Genomic DNA, 25,161 nt, shown 5'->3' with positions numbered 1-25,161 from the left:
GAACGTGAGAGACTTTACAAGAATGAAATATTAGACTTTTAATTTTTTTTCCCTAAAATTTAGCATTTTATTTTTTTTCAAAATCAGATATGTTAGTGCCTAAATATAAGGATATGGATGGAGAAATTATAGTATTAGTTTTATTGTAGGAGTCTTTCTTTTCCAAAATATGGACGACATTAAAAAAAAAAAAGAAAAAAAAAAAAGGAAAACGTGAGATTTATTTTGTATACAATTAACATGTATCTCTTCACATAAAATTTCCAATTTAAGTTTTATTTACTTACTAGTTATAGTCCCGTGCGTTGCACGGTTTTATGAAAAAGCTTATAAATAAATGTATAAATAATTATATATTTTAGTAGATTCAATAAAGATAAAAGAAAAAATTATCAAGGGTAAATAATTATCTCACTAAAATAAGGGGTAAGATTTCTTCCTAAAACTAAATTAAATTGATAATTCCAAATTGAATTTTAAATTGATAATTATTTTTTAAAAAAGTACTAAACATTTGATAAATCTAAAATTAATATAATCTTGATAATATTATAAATTAAAATTAAAGTTAATAATTCAAGAATACACGTGTAGAACATCTTGATAATTTGATGTAACATAAAAATCAAATAAGAAAATTGTTAAAATTAATCTATTAATTCTAACCATATTTAATCATTAATTCTAAAAATATAAAAGAAGGATCAAGGATTCAAATGCATTCCTACACATGCTATAAAATGGGAAAGTAATAAAAAAATAAAATCAGAAGTTTAAGTCACATCTTTCCATTCATAAAGATTGAAGTAAACCTTATTTTCTTAGCCCGTATATTGTTGTCTATTTATACCTTGGAAATTATACTAACAATATCTGTGTTGCTACTCTGGTTGTTGCCAAAGCTATTGATCATTTGGCCAAACAATATTGTCATAAGGGGCATGCCTAACCCACTTGCAATGGCTCCAACGGTGCCAACAATCATCAATGCAACATCAGTTGAATCTGCAAATGAGAAAGAGAGAAAGAGAACGTGGTTGATAGTTATAAGGAATTTTGATATATATATATATATATATATATAAACCTCAATTCATAAATGAAAAAATATCGAAATTTTTTATTAAAAAAAACGGAGTTAAGTAAAGATAGACTTACATAGAAATTTGGACGAATGAATTTTCTCATATCCAATTTCATGTTTGACAACAAATTTTGCTTTTAATTAAAGAATATAGATTACATGGAACAAAGCACCAAACAGAAGCCATAACAAATTAAATCCATTATAAAATATTGATGTTAGCAACAAATAATCATGTAATATGAAATTAAAAAAATACAAATATATATTGCTTGTTATATTGACTTCTAAAAAAAAAAACCACTAAAAGGTGTGATCAAACATCATATTATATATAATAAAAAGGCAACAAATACACAAAATCTATTCAATTTGATAAAAGAAAAAAAATTATTTGTAAGGTTGTCAGTAAGGCAAAGAGGAGAAAGGAAGAATATAGCAAATAATTGTAAATTACGTAGCAGAAATAATGAAACACCAAAAAACTCTATGTATATATAGTGGGAATTTTAGGTTGTAAAGAAGTTGATATGAACAAAAAGAAGTAGTTTAGGTGAAACTCAAATTCTCTCTTTTTTATTTAAATTCTATCCTTAGATAATTCTATTCTATTGAAAAATGAGTAGTTTATGATATATATATATATATATATATTTATATTTATATTTCAGGATAAAGTCTTGGCCGATGGAAAAGGAAAAAGGTATGCTTTGCAGCAAGAGAGAGAGAGAGTCCTAGTATGGTAGTGAGATTGCATTGTTAATCTTTGTTTTTTTTTTTTTAAAAAAAAAAAAAAAGAGTGGCGGGTGGGACTGAATATTAGTATTGTAAAATGCAAGTTGTATCTTCTTCTTCTTCTTATTCTTCTTTTTTTTTTTTTTTTTTTCCTTATACATTTTTTAAAGAAACGTAGGAAAAAAAATGCTAATTCGATCTTTTTTATTTCTTTTACGTTTTTTTATCCCTCTTTTTTATTTAAATTCTATCCTTAGGTAATTCTATTTTATTAATTTTAAGTTTTGTTGATAATATTTTAGATAGACACAACTATTATAGTTATAAATGAAATACTATTTTCTTTCATTACTTGATTTGTCATATTTATCCAAAAAATATGTATATATCTATTCTTAAAATCTAAAAATTTATTAAAATTTCTGCAATTTGGTGAAGCCACGTGGCACAACCACGGCGTCTAAGACCAACTTTTATTATATATAATAATATGATATTTTAGATAGACACAACTATTATAGTGGTAAATGAAATACTATTTTCTTTCATTACTTGATTTGTCATATTTATCCAAAAAATATGTATATATCTATTCTTAAAATCTAAAAATTTATTAAAATTTCTCCAATTTGGTGAAGCCATGTGGCACAACAACGGCGTCTAAGCCCAACTTTTATTATATATAATATGATATAATATGATGTTATGGATGTGTAGTAAATGACTAAATTTTAGGATAAAAAAAACTACATTTTAGGAAAAGAAAAAAAATGATAACTGTCATACATAAAATTTGAAAAAAAAAAAAAAAAGAAAAAAAAAAGGAAAACTTGAGATGTTTAACGTGGGATAGAAAGTGGAAATTTTTTAAATAGTACATAGATAGAGAGAGAGAGAGAACGTGAGAGACTTTACAAGAATGGAATATTAGATTTAAAATTTTTTTCCCTAAAATTTAGCATTTTATTTTCTTTCAAAATCAATTATGTTAGTGCCTAAATATAAGGATATGGAAGGAGAAATTATAGTAGTAGTTTTATTGTAGGAGTCTTTTTTTTCCAAAATATGGAAGAGATTAAAAAAATAAAAAAGGAAAACGTGAGATGCTAAAAAGTAGGATTTTTAAAATAGTAAATGGATAGATGTGTGTATATATATATTAAAAAAAAAGACAAAGTACAAGATGTAAATACTTTGAATTTTCGAAAATGAGAAAACAATAAAAACGATTTCATTTTTCATTAAAAAAAACGTATTATTTATTTCAAAAAGTAAATTAAAGATTAAATTAAGAGAGGAGTATATACTTAGTTTAATGCTTTGGTCTAAATTTAAAGTGCGATTTTGAGCAATAGTACATGACAAAAAATGATAACTGTCATATATAAAATTTGAAAAAAAAAAAAAAAAAAAAAAAAAAAACCAACATCAACAACACCAAAAAGGTATTAAAAAAAAAAAAAAGGAAAACTTCAGATGTTTAACGTGGGATAGAAAGTGGAAATTTTTAATGTTACCCATATCCGTAACTTGGCACGCAATATGCCAGTTGAGCATAAGGCTATGCAAGAAGTCAGTGGTGAGATTATAGTTTAAGCTGTTTAAACATTCTTCATTGATTGGAATCTTATCATTTTGATAAAATCCGTAATCTCTGGCATGTTAATTGTATGCCAATGTATACAAAGATACTAAGTCAATGTTTACTAGCCTCTGAGCACGCGCTCACGCGCGTGCTCAGAGGCTCTTCTATTTTTTGGGTAAGGGTTAATTTAGAGCATTTATTATAATTTGGAATTATTACATTTTTCAATCACAAAAAAAACCTAGGGGTGTGATAAGTGTGTGGAGAAATAATTTTCCAATCACACCCCTAAATTTTTTTGTGATGAAAAATTATTGTGATTGGAAAATTATTTCTCTACACATGACACTTATCACACTCCTAGGTTTTTTTTTGTGATTGAAAAATGTAATAATTCCAAATTATAATAAATGTTCTAAATTAACCCTTACTCAAAAAATAGAAGAGCCTCTGAGCACGCGCGTGAGTGCGTGCTCAGAGGCTAGTAACACATAAAATTTATTGTGAAATTATTGTAAAATTTTTTTATATGCAACATCACTATTATTTTTATTGAACCCAATTTTTTTGTAATTCTCAAGTTAGGTTGTTCAACATTTTTATTAGGTGGTCACAATAAATTAGTTTAATATATAATTTTAAATTTTTTTTTTTGGCAAATGTATATCTACATTTTTTTTCAAGTCAGGGTGGTCCTGTGACCGGACCACCCTCGCTTACAAGCAAAGCGGCCCTGAGCACTTTAGCTTATCTAAGTTCGTATTTCTGTTCCCCTCGCTTACAAGCAAAGCGGCCCTGAGCACTTTAGCTTATCTAAGTTCATATTTCTGTTCCCCTCGCTTACAAGCAAAGCGGCCCTGAGCACTTTAGCTTATCTAAGTTCATATTTCTGTTCCTCAAAAATAAAGTTCATATTTTCACGCGAGAAAAGCAAGGAAATGTATCTAGTGCAGCTTAAATTGATAAAAATGCTAGCTGTCATTTGTATGGTCTGTCTACAACAAAAGCATAAGATTTAATAAGGTCGATCTCTGTCATTATCCATCATATTATGCTAAGCAGCGAAGTTATATTAGTATATTAGAAAGTCCTTTGACACTCAAACCAAAGGCCCAATAGAATAATTATTAAAAGAATATGAAACCATAATTGCGTGACAGAAGCCCTCTAGCAAAAAGAATCAATATTTATTTGGGCAAATTTTGTTCTTCGTTGACACCAATCTTGGTGATCATTTGTCTTTGTAAGACCATAATTCTCTCGTCAACAATATCGTCCGTTTTGAGGCCTGTACACCTCACGGCTTTGTTTTTCCAGGTACAAACTAAAGGAAAACATGATGTTAATATATAAATATAAATATATAAATATATATATATATATATTTATATATATTGGATACTCAACCTACATATAAGGCCTTCTCCTTTAACTAATCCAGATGATGTGAGGTTCTATGGATGGGAGGGCCTCCTTTTGGACTACTACAATCCATTTCCTTATAGGCACATACATCCTCACATATGGGGCCCACACTTTTCAATTAAGTCAAAACTCTAAGAGCATTAGCATTGGAAAATTCCAATACTATTCTATTTTACCATTCTAAAACACCACTTTATCAATATACCATACCATTTTACAATTCCTCTACATCCCAAAACTCTATTTTTATTAAAATATTATTTTTTAACCCATTCTTTATTATTTCTTCCCAACCGTTCAGCTTATTTTCTTGGGCTTTTCAACAACCATTTTTATTCCTCTCTCCCAGCACCGATTCAACACACAACACACACCCATTATACAACGATCAACCTATCCAAACCCATCACCACACCCACACACACACAAACACAAACATCAAACCAGCAACAAAGCCACACACAAACACAACCCAGCAACAAAGCCAAGCCACACACACAAACACAAACCCATTCAAAAACTGGGCCACCGATCAAAAACCCAGGCCAGGCCACCGATCCACGCCGCTGATCAACCAATCCACACCGCCGATTTGAAACCCAAGCCACCGATCAAAAACCGAAGCAAACCCATTAAAAAAAAAAATCATCACTGGAGCAAACCCATTCAAACCCGTTCAAAAAACATCATCACCGGAGCAAACCCATTCAAAAAAATCATCACCGGAGCAAACCCATTCAAATAAAATCATTACCGGAGCAAACCCATTCAAACCTATTAAAAAAAACATCATCACCGGAGCCACCGGAGCAAACCCATCCAATAAAATCATCACCAGAGCCATCGGAGAAAATCCATTCAAAAAAATGAGAGAGATGAGAGAGCAGAGACGAGAGAGAAGATGGAGAGCAGAGATGAGAGAGCAAACCCATTCAAAAAACATCATCACCGGAGCCACCGGAGCAAACCCATTCAAAAAAAAACATCACTGGAGCCATCGGATCAAATCCATTCAAAAAAAATGAGAGAGATGAGAGAGCAGAAACGAGAGAGAAGACGGAGAGCAGAGACGAGAGAGAGAGGGGCACAGACAAAATGAAAGAGATGAGAGACAGAGGAGAGAGAGTGGAGATAAAATACTTTTTTTTTTTATACAATTCTGCTATAGTGCAATTCTAAAGATAGAATTGCACTGTAGCAAGTATTGTAAAAAATTTACAATACTTGCCTTTACCATTTTCTGATGTAGATGATTTTAAGGTTATAAATGCTAAATTTTCCTTAGATATAGCATTAGCATTTTCCAATGCTAATGCTCTAATATCATAATGTAAAGCCTTAAACAATATTGTCTACTTTGGAGGTAAGACCCTTCATAACTTTGTTTCTCCCAAGCATAATGTAAAGAAAAACACATTGTTAACATTTTGGATATTCAATCCACGTATAAGGCATTCTCGCTAGCTTGCCAAGAGTCCCACATCGCAATAAAAGGTCCTAGATGTTGGGTTCATAAGGAAGGATGATAGAGGGAAAGTGATAGATTGTGATATAATTTAAAATTAGATAAAAAGTTAGTTGTTTAAAACTTATTGATAGATGGTTAGACATCTTTGCAAAGAACAAAAGGTTCTCAAATAAAAGCTAACAATGCAAACTGAGGACTAGGTATAAGCTGTCATGATAAGTATGAGCTCTAAAGCGAATAATATTGTATGAACTCTAAAGCGAATAATATTGTTGACCTGAGGATTGCGGTGTCACAGTCTTAAAATTGATTATTACCAAGGAATATAAGGTTAGACTTAATGATCTTGTTCGACTTCTTGGTAAGAACTAAGAAGTAACCTGAAAATTTTAATATAGGATTGGTAGACTAAACAATCATACTTTAAAGTTGTTTGAAAAAAATAATTATATATTAATAGTCATGTATGCGCTAGTCTTATTCATCATTTAAATATAAGAACACTTGGAATAAAAATTGATGAAAGTTGAAACCATTTTTCCGTTTTCAAAATGTGGACCTTTTTTATCCTTTACTAAACCTCTCACTTTTCCTTTTGCTCTTTAATCATTCAATTTTAAAATCATAAATGTCATATCACAATGAGTGGCTTGTCAGTAGTGACTTCTTTTTTTATTTTTATATTTGGTTTTTGAATTTTATTTTATCATTCTTTATATTTAGTGTGGAACAATGTAATGAACTATATTTTATAAATAATACAGCCTCTTTTTTTTACATATATATATATATATATATATATATATATATAAAATGAAAAAAAAGAAAGAAGAAGGTTCTTTTAAGAAATGAGGACCATGGTTTTTTTTTTTTTTTTTTTTTTTTTTTTTTTTTTTTTTTTTTTTTTTAATCTTGAAATGGTTGTGTGAGAAGGAGGATTGTTGGCATCATTTTTTGTTTCTGTCTTTATTTTTTTATTTTACTTCCTCTTCTCTTTTTCTTGAAAGGCCTATTAGGTTTAGGGATATGTTTTTTTTTTTTTCGACATCCTTTACCTAATGGGCCTATAATGAGAAGAAGAAAGTCAAAAAAAACAAAAAAAAACTCTCTAACATCGGGCAAACCTTTAACCCAACAAATCACAACACATAATGTATCTTATATGGAATAATTTTTTGCCCTTGCGTCTATCACTCTCAGTTGATCTTATTAATGTTCTGTTTGTTTTGGCAATAATATTTTTTATAAAACAAGTTATTTTTCAAAAAGCATTTTCTATAAAACTATCTCATTTTTTTTTTTATTATATTTGGTAACAACCTTAAATGAGTTGAAAAAAGTTTCATAACTTTCCTTATTTAACTTGTTGTTAGATAGAGTTGTTTTCCATAAATTAAGCCATATTTTTTCTATTGATCAAATATAGTTTTTCTTTGATATATATATATATTTTTTTTTTGACACTACCAAATATTGGAAAACATGAAAAATTATTTTTACATAAGGTTTTTGGGCTAAACAAACAGAGCATAAAAAAACAAATACCATAAATTAATTTCTCAAATGAACTATGGATAATAAATAAACTTTTTTTTTTTTTTTGAAAAGAATCAATATTCTTCAATCTTTTTTTTTATTTTTTTTTATTTAATTTTTGATAGAACATTCTTCAAATTCTTAAGAGGTCAATATTTCAAAAGAACGAAAACTCCCTTTGGCATCAACATACTTAATTTCTTTCGCTTAAAGTGAACTAAAATATACTCTACTTAAAAAAGTGAAGTTTTAAAGTTATTAAAAAAAATAAATAAATAAACTAAAAGGTAAATGGAAAACTTGAAATATACACTAATTGAGTGACTATTTGAATTTGGTGTGTAACAATGAGTAGGAGTGGCGGTGAGGATTTTCCCACTATTTCTTTATAGGACGGTAAAACAGGTATACGCTACTCACATTGCCTTGTTCTAAAAACTGAAACCTAATTGACCTAATTCTCTAACACAATATCATTCTTGCACATAAGATCTTTCATCTTGTTGAAATAAACTGTCAGAGAAAGAACAAGAATTGTTCTGAAGAAAATCTTTGTATATTTTTTGTTAATCAAGGGGACTCATGTCTATCAAGGTTCAAAATGGAAAAAACCTTTGACAAAATGAAGTGAACCTTTATCTTAGCTCTCCTCAAATGTCTGGCCATTAGTGAGTAATTGATAGGTTGATATTCCAATATCAAATAATACATAAATTCATGGGAAGAACTACTTTTGAAAATAGGTTTGCATGGTGAGGGTGCTCAAGTGCTTATATACATATGGTTAAAATTACACTTAATTTATGTGAGACACTAGAATCATAACACAAAACTCTTGGCAGTTTAGTTTGATTCAATTCTTAAATTTGAAATATATATATATTGAAAAAGAATTCCCTCATCTCTCATAAATTCTTTTTCATGCATAACTCTTTGCTATTGAATGGAAGATTACGCCCATTCTTTGTGAAACAATGTCTTCACGCATGTTGGCTTCAAAGAATAGGTAGCCTAAAAAATCCTTGGAAAATTTCTGCAACCTGTAACTTAGAAACTTGAGTTTTCCAATCATTCCCTTCCCAATCAGATCTCCTTAACTGATGGCTAGTGATCATGTAGGACAGAATAAGAAGTATAGTTTTTGCTATTTATTAATTTTTATATTATCATATAATTTTTCAAATTTTAATTAGGTTTAGGGTCCTATTATGGCAGGGTGTTAATTAGAATATGTTTTAGAATATATTTTTTTGTCATTCAAGTTTTATTAAATATATATATATATATATATATATATATATAGTCTTTAAGTTGGCCTCCAATCCTTTACAAAAAAGAAAAGTATTTAATTTAATAAAATTTTAAATTTTGTTTCTCTATTAGTTTTCTGGTGCATTCCAATAACTTTCTTTGTGGATTTACAAAACCTTTGTAGATTACAGGTTATTTGTTTTTGAATCAAATACGTTTTGGTTCTTGTGACTTTCCACTTGCATCAGCTAGTCCTTTGTTGTTATTCCCTTAATTGCTCATTAAAATAAAAAATTAAAATAAACAATCCTGTGCAGTCCCCCTTATTTTGGATATATTTTTTGGAAAAAATAATATTATAAATTAATTTTTAAAAAAAACATAAACAAAATTAGTCTAATTTAAACCATAACATGGAAAACAAATGCAACAAAAAAATGGTAAAGAAAAAAAAAATATAGTGATTAATTAACGTTTGATCAGAAAAATATATATATATATATATATATATGATGACAATTTTAATATTATTTTCATAATTTAACATGACATAATACCCTATTGGTGCCCTGTAGAATATCCTGCAGTAATTTGGGATATTGTTTGTTTATTGTTTCAAAATGAAATAACTAATATGGTCATTAATTAGTGTCAGTGTGTACGCGGCTACTACACGGCACGTAGAGATTCTGGCCCTTTACCCTTAATTTTTAAAAAAATTGGCAATATGCCCCTGTTTGCAAACTATATAGGAGCGTGCCCCTGTTTTGATACTCGATTATTCTAAAATCGAGTTCAATTAAATACTCGATTTGTAGAAAATCGAGTTATGCCCGATCAAACTTAAAAAAGAAAAAAAAATTGTATGGAACTCGAGTTTAAGGAAATCGAGTTCCATGCGAAAAAAAATTTTATAAGTGTAATCACCCCATATTCATAGCCCTATAGTCGCGTTTTTTCCCTATAGTGACGTTTTAAAGTCCTATAGCAGCGTTTTCCTGCAAATTTTTTAAAAGTGTGATTGGCCCATATTCAGGGTGCCCTATAGTGGCGTTTTTAGGCCTTGTAGTGACGTTTTAAAGTCCTATAGCGGCGTTTTCCTGCAAAAAAAATTTTGTAAGTGTAAGCCCTTAGTGGCGTTTTTTAATATTGACGTTTTAGGGCCCTATAGCGGCGTTTTCCTGCAAAATTTTTTTATAAGTCCCCATACCAGGTTCAAATATGAAATAACTAATATGGTCATTAATTAGTGTCAGTGTATGTACGCGCATATTGCTAAATTTTTTAAAAATTAAGGGCAAAAGGCTAGAATCTCCACGGCACGCTCGCGTTTATTCAACTTCAAAGACGCCATCTTCTCCCAAAAAAAAAAAAAAATTAGAGATACCAAAATCAACTTGATTGACTGTGCCGTTTTAGCAAGTATACTACGTAAATATGTAAGAAATTGAATAATGCATCAAAGAGATCGAATTTTCCAAAAGAAATGTTAAAAAAAAAAGCAAGAGACAAGATTGACAGTTTTTAGACTTCTTAAACAATTGATTAAATTTAGGTAATTAGCAAAATTGTTATTTAGTCCAATTAAACAAGTCTAGGTTATCACAATAATAAAGATCAAATCATGCAAAACAGCGGAAAATAAATAACACACGATATGATCACCCAGGAAACCAAACCGGTAAAAACCTGGGGAGAATTTGATCTAGCTATCTTCAAGGTAAACTTGAATCCACTATCTGAAAGAATCGAAGTTCATACAAAAGGACTTACAAGCACCCCCGCTCAACTTCCTAATACTACCAACCAATAGAACTTACTGACATGACCACGTGCAAGCTCCGAATCCACGGACTCCTTCTTTCTTGGATTCCTACTAGCTACAAGCACCCCCGCTTGTGTATTCTTTAAGTTTTAATGGTAGCAACTGTTTTGATTATCAAGGTGTAGAGAATATCTCCTCCTTGAAAACCCTAAGTTTGTGTAAAGGAAAACTCCTCTAGATCTCACAAGAGTTTACACAAACCGCAATCTGAGCAACACTAAAACGTGGCTAGGGTTTGTCTTTTATACTTAGGACAAATAAGAAACCCTACAAACGTTTTAAAACAACTAGGGTTGAGTTGGAAAATTCTGCAGAAAAGCAATTTGCCCGAACTTCGATCGGTTGAGCCTAAGCTTCGATCGATCGAGCCAGGCCGAAAGCCACAATGCTTTCTGCTTTACACTCGATTCCAACTTTACATTGACATACAACTTTGAGCTAGCTTTAAATACTTCTAAACACATTATTTTGATCATGGTTTGCCAACAATACAAATTAGAGTTCTAAATACATAAAGTCCTACACTTTAGAACCTAACAAAGATGATATCTATGACAAAGAAAATTGCACATTTCTTGCGTAGTTGAAACTTGAAAGGTGAAGATACTAGATTTAGTTCTAATCAGTTACATGAAAAATGAAATTGACAATCCTCTACACAATGCCATTATATATGAGCCACCTTTATGGCTATGCATTATGCAAAGAAAGTTAACAGGGGAGAAAAGGTAAACCTGAACCTATGCCCACAAAACGTATTTGCAACTGAACAAAAGACTCTATATCATCCGTCCAAACAAAAGTGGACAGGAAATCTACTGCAAGAACTTTTGAGTCTTTATTAGGAATACTTGCCCTAATGCCATTTCATCCTAAAGAAAATGGTGCGTTTTTTGGCAAAGGCAATGGTACACTTTCATTTGTTAACATAGACAACACAATTAACATGGTAGGTCGATCATCAGTATTATTCTGTATGCATAGGAGTGCGATATGGATCCATCTCAATACCTTATATTTGATACATGAATCACTTATTGCTAGATCAATTAATTCGAACCCTTCACCTGCTTGCCATAAATCCCATGCCTGAGAAAATCTTACAATCATTTACAATATTAGAAGCACACATAACAATGAAAATAAATAAAATTCAAAGCTTAAATTTGATTGACATACATATCTTGCTAGATTGAGTGTGCAGTTAACATTGTTTTTTTTTTTTTTTTTGCCACTCACAATTTCAAGCATTAAGACTCCAAAGCTATATATATATATATGTCAGACTTTATGGAGAAAACACCTTCCATAACATACTTAGGAGACATATAACCACTACATCAAAACACAATAAATGACATAATTTCACAAATGATTTAATTGTGCATATGTAATAGTTAAGATATAAGTAGGTCTTTTATTACTACAATTATAAGGACGTATTGTTAACTTACTACGTTCCAACAATTCTATTGGCGTTTGCTTCCAATTCATCTAGTTTGAAAATTTTTGCCGTGCCAAAATCAAAAATCTTGGAATTCATATTCTTGTCAAGGAGTATGTTACTAGCTTTTAAATCTCTATGAATTATTCTTGGGCTTGAGTATTTGTGGAGGTAAAGCAATCCTTGAGTGATTCCTTCAATAATGTTGAAATGTTTTTTCCAATCTAGACACTTGCTTCTATTTGAATCTATTAGATACAAACAATTAATGTGATCAATAATCTATTGGAAAAGTGATATAAATAAATGCTTTTTTTTTTTTTTTTTGAAAACTAAGTAGATAAAAGTCATTGTTTTTCTTACCAAATAGAAAGTAATCTAAACTTTTGTTGGGCATATATTCATAGATTAGCATCCTCTCTTCTCCATGAATGCAACAACCAATAAGTTTAATGAGATTCATATATATGATCAAGTTTAGGCATGACTATCAACTCATTCTTGAACTCAAGTAGTCCTTGTCCAAAATTTTGTCCTAATCGCTTTATTGCTATATTTTGCCCACTTGCCAATTTTCCCTGATGTGATGATTAAACACATTTAATTTACCTTTGATATAAATCAATTGAAACTATAGAAATTTATTTAAATGTTACCTTATAAAAATCCTAATCTTAGAAGACTCTAATTGCAGTTTAAATCATTGACGTTCTAGAATTGTGGAATTACGAGATTCAAGATCCTGATAAAGATTTTAACAACCTTCGGACTTCATTACAGAGACAAACAACTATGGTAAATTATTGTACCGTCACTTCTGTGTATAATATTGCAGAGCACTGGTAACTGAGTTTAGTACTGTGTTTTGACGATAATCAATTTGATTTTCTTTTTTTGTTGCAGCCTTAACACGTGTAGCTAATTACCCTGAAATTAGCCTCATTCACCCCATCATTTGTAATTTCATTGAGGTTGATAGATGTGTCCTGGCTCACTAATCAAGCATTTCATTTTCACCATTTGCATATATCAAATTAAATAATAAAAAAAACGGTAAATGTAATTATATATATAATCTGCTAACTATCCACCTTGAAGTATAACTTTTCTCCGTTTGAGCAGATAACACAAAATGCAGCAAAAAATCATCAGACCGTGAAAATTACAACTCATACCCACTTCTTCGATCCTAGATCTGGTCATAATTAGCCAAGTTAGTAATTATCATATAAGAATATATTTGTTGCTTTTGATCCAAACAATATACTACATATCGAAAATCTAAAAATAAAAGGATTGGATATGAAATTTTCATGTTTTTATTTTTCATTTAAAAAAAAAAAAAAAAAAACTACAAAGGGATAAAACATGTGTAAATTAAACATAATTGGCTAAAGGGATCCAAATCCTGTCTGTTTAGAGTTCAAAATCATACAAGAATCAGAGTATCAAGCCTAAACAGTAAAGAAAATAGGTGGAGAGATGCAACTAATATAAACATATATGAAGCTCCAAATCCAACCAATTTGAGAAATCTTTGACAGTTTGTTATGAAAACTCTGTGAAAGAGCAAATAGGACATGCATGCCTTATTTTAGTAATTTTTACATTATGGTTTGTTCTTTAAAATTGTTGCCCTAGATTTCTTCTTCTTCTGCTTCTTCTTTTCTCTTTTTTTTTTTTTTTTGGGTGCATCTCAATACTCAAATTAGCCGTACTAAGGATGTTGATAGATGTGTCCTGGCTCACTAATCAAGCATTTCATTTTCACCATTTGCATATATCAAATTAAATAATAAAAAAAACGGTAAATGTAATTATATATATAATCTGCTAACTATCCACCTTGAAGTATAACTTTTCTCCGTTTGAGCAGATAACACAAAATGCAGCAAAAAATCATCAGACCGTGAAAATTACAACTCATACCCACTTCTTCGATCCTAGATCTGGTCATAATTAGCCAAGTTAGTAATTATCATATAAGAATATATTTGTTGCTTTTGATCCAAACAATATACTACATATCGAAAATCTAAAAATAAAAGGATTGGATATGAAATTTTCATGTTTTTATTTTTCATTTAAAAAAAAAAAAAAAAAAACTACAAAGGGATAAAACATGTGTAAATTAAACATAATTGGCTAAAGGGATCCAAATCCTGTCTGTTTAGAGTTCAAAATCATACAAGAATCAGAGTATCAAGCCTAAACAGTAAAGAAAATAGGTGGAGAGATGCAACTAATATAAACATATATGAAGCTCCAAATCCAACCAATTTGAGAAATCTTTGACAGTTTGTTATGAAAACTCTGTGAAAGAGCAAATAGGACATGCATGCCTTATTTTAGTAATTTTTACATTATGGTTTGTTCTTTAAAATTGTTGCCCTAGATTTCTTCTTCTTCTGCTTCTTCTTTTCTCTTTTTTTTTTTTTTTTGGGTGCATCTCAATACTCAAATTAGCCGTACTAAGGATGCTCTAAAATATGGATAAGATTTTTATGTAATTTGAAGTAATCCCTAAGCACAAGACACAAAGACCTTGCATAAGATCCATATTTTTCTTAAGATCCTTAGCCAAACATTTTTCCAGTAAAACCTTAATCGTTCAGACATAAAATAAAATCTTAATTAAGATGCAACGAACATGAATCTAGTGCAACAACTTTAATGAACATACCCTCAGAGAGAGAGAGAGAGAGAGAGAGAGAGAGAGAGAGAGAGAGAGAGAGAGAGAGAGAGAGAGAGAGAGAGAGAGAGAGAGAGAGAGAGAGAGCTGCTGGCTGCTATTTCTTGAAGAGGTTGGAGTTTGGAGAAAGCTCAGTCTAAATCTGTTTGTGAAATGAGAAGGAGATTGAACATATATGTGTAAATGGAATCAAGTGATAGGCCATGAATGCATTGACCCTTTGGGTGAATTAACCAATTAATTAATCAAGTGAATTAATTAGATTTAATTACATGCAATAAGCGTGGTAACACAAACAAATCACCAACTAAGTTAAAGGCAATGGAAAATAAATTTTACATAGGTGATTTGTTTACGAATGGGGAAAACCACCGAGGTAAAACCCTACCAGGTGAATTTAAGGTCACCACTTCCGAGAATCTACTATTATCAAAACAAGTAGTTATAAGTAAAGAAATCCCAGTATCTTATATCAACTTACAGTTGAACTCTTACCCCAATACTCAATTGGACATGTAATGTAGTGACAATCTCTCCTTTCAATGCACAACTCTCAGTACATGACTAACTAATCAATGTATGAATCCTAATACGTGACTAACACACCAACTTGAGAAAGATGTTAACTGCAAAATTCTTCAGTTCATCCACATGATGAAAATCAAGAAGCTCCTTGGTTACAAAACCCTACGGCATACAAACGTAGCAACTTCTTCAAGAAAAAAAATGAACTAGGGCAAATTGTCTCCGGTTACAATATGCATCAATAAAACCTTTGCATCAAGTTGTATCATCTGAGACGGCTCTTAAAATAATCCTTATATATGTCTAGGATTGTGATAAAAGAAAAACTAAACACAGCTTGGATATGTGTGAAAAACATATCTAGAAATCTGAATTTCATAATTCTCAATAGATACAGCTGTCGAGCTATTTGTCAAGTTTCGAATAATTAAATATCAATAGATATATTTGTCTAGCTATATGTCAAGTTTTAATGAACAATACTTCTTCACTTGATTCTTGGACAGATTTGCATGAGTTCAATACTTGGACTTAAACTCTTGTTCCTTGAAGTATTAAACACATCTTAGATCTATTCAATTACAAGTAAAATACGTTTTGTCAAAGAATTAACCAATTCTATATGACATATGTTCTAAACATGTTCCACATATGTCCTAATATCAAGGCCCAAGGAGAACGAGTGTATAGGTTCTCTATGGCCTTTTTTTTCTCTTAAAAACAAAAAAAAAAAAAAACTCAAAATCACATCTTTAGTTAGTGTGTATATATATATATATATATATATATAGACACACAGATACATACGATACAGTGACTCTTGAAAGTTAATTTAGTCCGGTATTGAAAATGTAGCTATTATTGGTAATTTTTCTTCTGTATAAAGTGAAGCCATCCTTTATTAAAAAAAAGTAGGAATCTTGAGTAATTGAGTGTATCACATGGTAAACTTGAAACTTGAGGGACTAACTACGCACACATGATAAACTTGAGAACCAACATTTTAGTTTCGCCTATATTTTTTGTATTCTTAGCTCTCCTCAAATGTATGGCCTTCAGTGAGTAATTGATAGGTTGGATTAAACATGGCAGTCCTTTAGGGTTTTTTGTTAACTTGATATTCCAGCAGATAATACACGTATGAGACTGTACAAATAACTTCTTTCAAGTAGATGAAGGTGCTGCATATTCCGGTAGCTAAGCTATCCTGTTGGTGATAAATCAAACCCTAGAAAGGCTCTATGCAATGATTATTGGACAAACGTGTTTACACATGTTGGCTTCAAATTTAGAATAGGTGGACCAAAAAATCCTTAGAAAGATTTTGCAACCTGTAACATAGAAACTTATGTTTTCCAATCATTCCCTTTGCCCTCAGATCTCCTTCACAGATGGCTAGTGAAGGACATAATAAGCTTATCAAAAAAAATTAAAATTAAAAGAAAAAGAACAAATATGAAATACAATTATTATTATTTATTAATTTTTGATGTTATTATGTAGTTTTTGAAAATTTTGACTTAGCACTATTATTTCTTTGATTTTAGGTCTATTTAATGCTTTTCCATTATGATATGTTTTATAAAATGTTTTCTTGTTGGTTAAGTTTTATAGAGTCTTTAAATTATGATATATATTATAATGCCTTTTGTTTTTATTTGCTCAAGGAAGAAAAAATTTGATAACGTGCACTTTATTTTCCCCATAAAAATTGTGGCTAACTTGTTGCAATCAAATTTTGGATATATTTTTTGAAAGATAATAATTTAAATAATTTTAAAAAATATAAAAAAAATTGGTCTAATCTAAATTGACCATAACATGGAAAACAATTGCAATAAGAAAATGGCTAAGAAATAAGCTATACATTAGTAATAAATTAACGTTTAATGACTTTAATCAGAAAATACATATATGATATCGATGTCAATCTTAGTATTAATGTGACATTGATTGAACAACACAACACACACCCCCCCCCCCCCCAAAAAAAAAAAAAAACCCTTGGCGATATCTTTTCATTTTTATGGGATGTTCCACCCTATGAGAATCGGGTATTTAAAACTTTTCTAGAAAATTCAAGATGATGAAGCCACAAATGTTGATTCAAATTTTATCAGTTGTACTTATTGACTTCTCCCAGATGCAATCTCTTTGAGTCAAAGAAATCGAATTTTCTACAAGAAATGGTTAAAAAAAGAAAAAGATATATGATATCTATGACTAAGAAAATTGCACATTAATACGTAGCGTAGTTGAAAGGTGAAGATTTATTTATTATTTATTATTTTTTTAGATAAATACCAATTTCATTAAGCAAGAACAACACTAACATCCTTCCTCCACACATTCCAAGTAGATTCAGGCAGGGAGTTCATATTACAACAATTACAGGGAAAGGTGTAATTGACAATTCTCTACTATGAGCCACCATTATGGCCATTTATGCAAAGAAAGTTAACGGGAGAGAAAAGAAAAACCTGAACCTAACAGAAGTGCTAAAGCTAGATAACAAAGGATAATTATCCTCTCTATTACTATATCATCTGCCCTAACAGAAGTGGACAAGAAATCTATTGAAAAGAACGTTTTGAGTCTTTGTTAGGACCTGGGAATAATTGCCCTAAAGCCATTTCATCCAAAAAAATATGGTTGGTTTTTTGGCAAAGGCAATGGTGTACTATCATCTCTTAACATAAATAACACATCTGACATAGTGGCCCGATCATCAGTGTTATTTTGTATACATAGGAGACCGATATGGATCCATCTCAACACCTTATATTTGACACATGAATCACTTATTGAAGGATCAATTAGTTCTAGCCCTTGGCCTTCTTCCCATAAATTCCATGCCTGAGAAAATCGTTTACCGTATTAGAAGCACACGTAACAATGAATATAAATAAAATCCAAAGCTTAAATTTAATTGACATACATATCCTACTAAATTGAGTGTGTAGTCAACATGGTAGAAGCTATTATTTTTTCTACCACTCACGATTTCAAGCATCAAGACTCCAAAGCTGTAGACATCGGATTTTATGGAGAACACTCATTCCATAACATACTCAGAAGACATATAGCCACTACATCAAAAACACAATAAAAATTTCATTTCACAAGTGATTGAATTGAGCACATGTAATAGTAAGATTAAAATAGGACTTTAATCATCACAAGTGGAGGGGTTTATTATTAACTCACTATGTTCCAACAATTACATTAGTGTTTGCTTCCAATTCATCCGGTTTGAAAATTCGTGCCATGCCAAAATCAGAAATCTTAGGATTCATGTTTTGGTCAAGGAGTATGTTACCAACTTTTAAATCTCTATGAATTATTCTTTGTCTTGAATATTTATGGAGATAGAGTAGTCCTTGAGCAATTCCTTCAATTATGTTGAAACGTTTTTTCCAATCTAATAACTTGCACCTCTTTGAATCTATCCAATATAAACAATTAAATAGATGTGATCAATAATCTAGTTTTTAGAAAGTAGTATAATAAAGTTAAATTTTATTTTTGAAAAATAAGCGAAGGAAGTACTAGTAAAAGTCAATGTTTTTCTAACCAAATAGAAAGCAATCTAAACTTTTGTTGGGCATGTATTCATAAACCAACATCCTCTCTTCTCCATGAATGCAACAACCAATAAGTTTAACAATGTTCACATGATGGAGTTTAGGCATGACTATCAGCTCATTCTTGAACTCCGGTATTCCTTGTTCTGAATTTTGCCCTAATCGCTTTATAGCTATTGTCTGCCCCCCTGCCAATTTTCCCTGATGTGGTGATTAAAAAAGATTAATTCAGCTTAGATGTAAGTTACTCAAGACTATTGATGTAGAAATTTATTTAGAGGTGACCTTATACACAGGCCCAAAGCCTCCTTCTCCAAGCTTGTTTTCTAATGAAAAATTGTTTGTTGCAGCCATGACAAATGTATAGCTAATAACACTGAAACGAGCTCCATCATTCCAATCATTTAGAATTTCATTCATGTTGATAGATGGGTCCAAGCTCAATAGAGCAAGCAATCCATTTTCACCGTTTGTTTCATCACTCCCTGTTTAAATTTCCATAGAATATCATAATTTGCATATATCATATTAATAATCAAGAATTGGTAAATTTAAATATTATATATATATATATATATATATACACACCTTGATTTACAACTGCTCTCCGTTTGAGTAGATAACACAATATGCAGAAAACAATCACGAGTAGAGCAATGGCTGTGAAAATTGCAACGCATATCCACCTCTTTGTTCCTATACCTGGTCATATATAGCAGTGTAATAATCATCAAATAAGAAAATATTTTCTGATTTTGATCCAAGTTGCATATCGAAAATCTACAAATACAAGGGAACGAAATTTTCATTTAAAAAAAAAAAAATTATGGAAGATGAGTACCCTTACGAAGGGATAAACGAGTGTTAAGCATAATAAGCAAAAGAGATTCATCAAAAGGTTTAGACATATATACCTTAGTTTAGATCCTTCAAACCTAAAACTTAACTAAAAAGGTGTAGACATATATACCTTAGTTTAGTTAGTTTTACTAATGGTTTAATTTTTAAAATTCTTGCCCCTAGATTCATTTTTTGTTGCATCTGTAATTTGTGTAATCCCAGAGTAGAAGGCAAATAAACCTTGAATAAGATCCACATTTAAGATCCTTAGCCATGGCTAATTTCTGTACCATCTATAAATAAGCAACAAACATTTTTCCAGTAAAACCTCAATTAAGATAATTATGATGCAATACACATGATTATCTAGCTAGGGCAAAACTTTTTTAATGAACAAACCTTTAGTGTGTGTATATGTAGAGAGAGAGAGAGAGTGAGAGATCAGAGAACCTTCTTTCTGTGGAAACTAGGAAACGTTAGGAATTGAGTGTATCACCTGATTTAAGATTATTCACATTTACGCCATGAGAAGTACACAACAAGCATGAGAAAAATAGAATGAACACAAATTTGAGAATTTTTATCATGTTGTTAGTCGGTAAGATAGACTAATGACTTTTCACTTGTTAGCTAGCTACTTATATGCTCATGCCAGCGTATAGCGCGGGTCTACAAGGAAACATACAGCTGCTGCCTGCTAAGGTCAAACACCTTAGGCGGTCCATTGAAAGAAGAATTTTTTTTTGGAGAAACATTAATGAAAGAAGACTGGTTATATTGAGACAACCAAAAATTTATTAAAGAAATAATTTCATTGGTTAATGAACTATGCATAGACACAAAAGTATCAAAGGTATGAATGACTATCATAAATCCATGGTGCGATTATTTTACTAAGTGTGTGTTTGGCAAAAATTATTTTTGTCAACTTATTTTACTATTCAGCTTATTTTTTTAATACCATTCATGGGTCGTACTGCACTTTTTGGTACTATTCATGAGTTTCACTGTACTGTTTCTGTTAACTTTTACCTTTATCTACAGTACTTTTAGTAAAAAGTTTCCAATTTCAGCAAAATAAGTGGATTACAAAAAAACCCTTAAATAAGTATGCTTTGACACTTCATTTCACATTGCCTTTTTATCTTTTTATGTCTTCTTAAAAATTTAAAGTAGTTTTTGTTTTTTTTTTTTTTTCAACCATCTATTCTATTAAAACTTGATATTATAGGATTTAGGCCCCGGTTGTCACAAAATAAATCAAATTTTAGTCAAGTAATTAATTAATTATGCTCTTGATTGAATTGATTAACACATCACACAAGCACAGATCACATATGACACCAATATGAGGACCAATGAAAATTGATGAAACAATCTGATTCACAATTAAAAAAAAAAAATTTGAGAATTATTTAACCTAAACAATCCTCAAGACAACATATCCACTAGAATAGAATCAAAGTTTGTATAATAGATTTAACCCTAAATCTAGTACTGCCTCATTTAGTACTTATTGGTGTGACTACACGTAACTCTAAATTCTACGGACTCTTCTATTTTGGATAGTTGTAGATGAATTCTCATGTTCATGACTCCAAGATCCACTCTCAAAGATTTAATTAGTAACTGTGTTTAGCTAATTTTAGAAACTTCACTCTATCATTGGATTCGTTGTTTGCATGTAATCTCTAGTTGATGCTTTAAGGGAGCTTGAAAAAATCTAGATTTGGGCAGTAACATTGCTCTCTTGTGCACGTAAAAACATGGTCTAAAATTTTTATTTATATGTACTTAAGTTCCATCAAAAACCTAAATCAAACAGTTGAGAAAAGAAGTTGAGAATCCAAACTGCCTGAGTCATGATCGGTTGAAACATTTTGTTCGATTGGTTGAGATAAGTGGTTTTCGACCTGTCAAGCTAAAGTTGAAATGCAGTCTTGCGGGGGTTCCTTTTTTGCATTACTGATCAAATATTATCTAATGTTATTTTATTTAGATAAACTAAGTCTAAACTATTACAATTGTTCATGATTGCCAATCTAAAAATATGGACTTTACAATATCATTTGACATTTTTTATAATTGTGTTTGCATATAAAATTATATCGTTTGCTAATTTTTTTTATTTAAATGATGTAATAAGATTCTAATAAAGGGTATTATTAAAAAAAATGATACTAATAAAGGGTTTAAGTAGAGAATAAAAAATTCTTATTCAAGTAAAAATATATATTAAAATAATGATGTGAAATTGTGAGGACTCATTTGCTCATTTGGCATAATACTAAGGGTCAATTTGAGATAATTAATTAAGGGGTAACAAGAGCACACTACAGTGACAATTAAAAGTAATTTTTTTGCTAAATAAATTAAATATTATATATTAAAATATAACATTAGTTTTAATAAACAAAAAAAAAAATTAATTGTATACAAATCAATTAATTGCAGATAGATTTTTTTTTTTTTTTTTGAGAAAGAATTGCAGATAGATTAATAATAAATGTTAATTTTTTATGCCTTAACATATATATATATATATATATATATATAAACCCCCTTCTACACCATTTATAATCATTTTAGTTTTCTTCATAATTGATGTTCTAACAGTCCATCCATTGGAATGTTTAAATGTATAGTTTGAGATACAAATAAATAGAAAATAAAACCTAACTCCAAAAAACTTTGGGCTCCTATTATTTCAACAGCGTGACTTCTATTATCTTTAAATTAGTCTATATTTCACTCCACTATAAAAACATAATTGTACTATAGGGTTTATTTAATTATACAAGATATCCCGTAACTAAAAATTCATTTGATCAATCCATAAAATATTCATAGTGAAATAAAGATAAAATAATTTACCATCACATTATTATTAGTATATCTTTAATCTTTGAGTCCCTAATTTGATTTCTTGATTATTCCTATTTTCTTTGAATTTCATTTCATTAAATATATATTTTTAGTAACCCTTTACTAAAATGACGAGGCATGATACTCTAAATAATCAATTCCTATTAAATCTATGTCAAGGGAATATTTCTTATCTCTTATTGAGATTATGAATTCAATCTTAAGCAACGATGTTCCTACAATGATAAATATGATTACACAATGTATTAAGGTTTTAACTTACGTTTCATATTTGAGTTCACGATCCTCAGAATTAAAAGACTATGCTCTTTAGAAATTATGAGTTTAATTATTCAAGTGATAATAGTTTGTAGAACAATCAATCAGATCGGTCCAATCCAATGTATTCTAATACATCCATATGTCAATCAATAATCTCCACTTCCATAATCAAGGTAGACAATCATGATTAATATGTTATACTCATGTCAAATAAAATGTTTGATGTCATCATTTACTTCAAAATAAAGTTTATATGTCACAAAGAAATTGTGATATAGATCTTCAATATTCATAAAATGAGTATAACTAAAATAAAAACATTAAGATATATTCATAGAAATATACTGACATATAGGATTCTAAATGACAAAATCTAAATGAAGATAGAGACAGTCCCTATTGATCAATGTAAAGATAAATGATTCCACTTAGTTTTTAATTTTAGTTAAATATATGAAAATATAGGTATCAACCTAGACTAATTAAATAAATTATGTAAAAAACCTATAGTTAAATAACTTTGTATATATAGCTAAAGTCAAAATTGTTAATTGAAAATTATAGCACTTTTTATTATGAACTGAAACCTAGATAGTTATATAGTGATTGTAATCAAATTTATTTATTGTTGAATGATAGTATTTTTTGTGTACTTTATCAATAACTAAAAAGTAAAATTATCAAAGAAATAATTGGTTAATTAAATTGGAACTAAGTGGAATCATTTATAATAAGTAAATATATACATGAGTTAATAATAATAATAATAATAATAATAATAAGTAGTAGTAGTAGTAATGATTAATGCATTTAATTATTATATTAATTGATTTTTGTTAGAAAAAATATTTATATGATAAATGACATGTGGCAAGCCTTAACACAACTAGGTGGTAAAACTTAAACGATTCTAGAGTTTTCAGAGTAAAAAGAAATATGCTTTATTTGATAATTAGTCGCTAATTTGTGCAACATACTGGATAGTTAGAAAATGTTAAATATCTTCACTTTGTTTAATGCAACAATTAAGTAAAAAAAAAAAAAAATGAAAATCAATAATTCTAATTCAAAATAAAAGTTGAAAATAGATACAAGAAGATTGGTTTTACATATAGCAGTCATCTCAAATATAATGAACTTTTTATAAAATGAAACAAAGATATGCACATCTTGAAAAAAAAAAACCGCATGCATATTTTTCACCAAACTTAAGCATAACTGGTATAGGTGTTTCCAAAACATTTACTCCATCTGATATCAAAATACTTTAGTGTCAAACATGAGAATAAAAATATGAAAATATTTTGGTAGCATCCAATAGCTTCAAGCTTTCTTTTTGCATTTAGTTCATTTGTAGTTTGTATAGAAGTTTCAACCACGGTGCAACAATCCATATATAAAAATAATAATATTATTATTATTAATCATGTAAAATTTTAGTTAAGTTCATATATTTCCTTGGAAGGGCAATACTTGTTGCATATAAGCTCTTACACATATTACACGTGATTTTTTAATTGAAACCATGACGTCAAGTCATGATTTTTAAATTCGAAATTATGACTTTAAGTAATAGTTTCAGTTTAAAAATCAGATTTTGTGTAAAACTATGTGTTATAGTTTGTGTAATGATACTTTTTAAGTTCACAAGGATCTTGAGTCCTAATATGGCTTGGTCAACATTATGTCCAAATTAACAATCATACACAATATTATGTAAAAATAAGTCTAATCTATATATACTATAAAATTGAAGTCTTTGGCCATTTTTTTTACTTTTATTTGACTTCGTAAGAACTTGCCATATAAGATTTGAAGTTCTTACATTTTTTCACATCAGCAATATTTAAAAAAAAAAAAAAAACAAAATCCAATTTAAAAAATAAAAAATAAACGATCGATCAACTCCTTTTCTCTCCCCCCAAAAATAAAAAGGAAGCTCGACACTTCCAAACATAGACTTTGTCATCCCCTTCTTCTTCAACTCTACCTTGATGGCACTTCGACAGTGATGAGACAC

The 25,161-nt window shown here is 29.6% G+C and overlaps 1 pseudogene; it reads right to left on the bottom strand.

Moving 5' to 3' along the window:
* Positions 1-724: 724 nt before the first annotated feature.
* Positions 725-25,161, bottom strand: part of LOC115985918 — a 48,332-nt pseudogene continuing 23,895 nt past the window's right edge.

The sequence above is a fragment of the Quercus lobata genome, chromosome 4 (assembly GCF_001633185.2).
Source record: "Quercus lobata isolate SW786 chromosome 4, ValleyOak3.0 Primary Assembly, whole genome shotgun sequence".
NCBI lineage: Eukaryota > Viridiplantae > Streptophyta > Magnoliopsida > Fagales > Fagaceae > Quercus > Quercus lobata.
The sequence above is the reverse complement of the archived record's forward strand: the minus strand, read 5'-3'. Positions and strand labels throughout refer to the sequence as shown.